Below are 720 nucleotides of genomic sequence, written 5' to 3' on the forward strand. Positions count from 1 at the left end.
CATTTCATTTGATATATTACTTGATTTCCATTAATGATCAAGCTTCCATTAAGGCTTATTTTTTCATGTCAATTATAACATTCCTTTACAAAACTGGGGCTTTTTGTACTATTGTATCATGTATATGCTCATGCATATACATAAAACAGCAATTTCCATCCATGATACACGTTTTCCATTTCAGCTATGTAAATTCCCGGCTATATTGTATATTAATTACAAGATTAGGATAAAAACAATGGCCTCCCCCGGGGGGGAATCAAACCCCGGTCTCCCGCGTGACAGGCGGGGATACTAACCACTATACTACCGAGGAATTGGCTCTTAAATTTGCAGGTTTTTGAAACAGAGATTTTTCTGGATGCTCACATGCATCATACACTTGCATGCTTTCATATACACAGTGACTAATTCTGCAATTAATGTGCTTATATTGTAATAAAATAAATATATGAGACTGAGCTATTTCCATAATGTAGGGATCCCTTACTACTAAGATGAAATTCAGACATATCAAAAACTTTTATCACAATTGCATAAAAACAGGTAAGTTTTTGCAGGTATACCATGTATGTGTGTGTTTGGTTTTATATGCATATGTATCATTTTCAGTGTAATAAATTACTTGATTTCCATCTTGATTCAAGTTTCCATTAATGCTTGTTATTTCATGTCAGTTATAACAATTCCTTTACAAAACTGGGGTAAAGCTGTAATTCC

Source organism: Penaeus monodon, chromosome 27 (assembly GCF_015228065.2).
Source record: "Penaeus monodon isolate SGIC_2016 chromosome 27, NSTDA_Pmon_1, whole genome shotgun sequence".
In the NCBI taxonomy this organism is placed as follows: Eukaryota; Metazoa; Arthropoda; class Malacostraca; order Decapoda; family Penaeidae; genus Penaeus; species Penaeus monodon.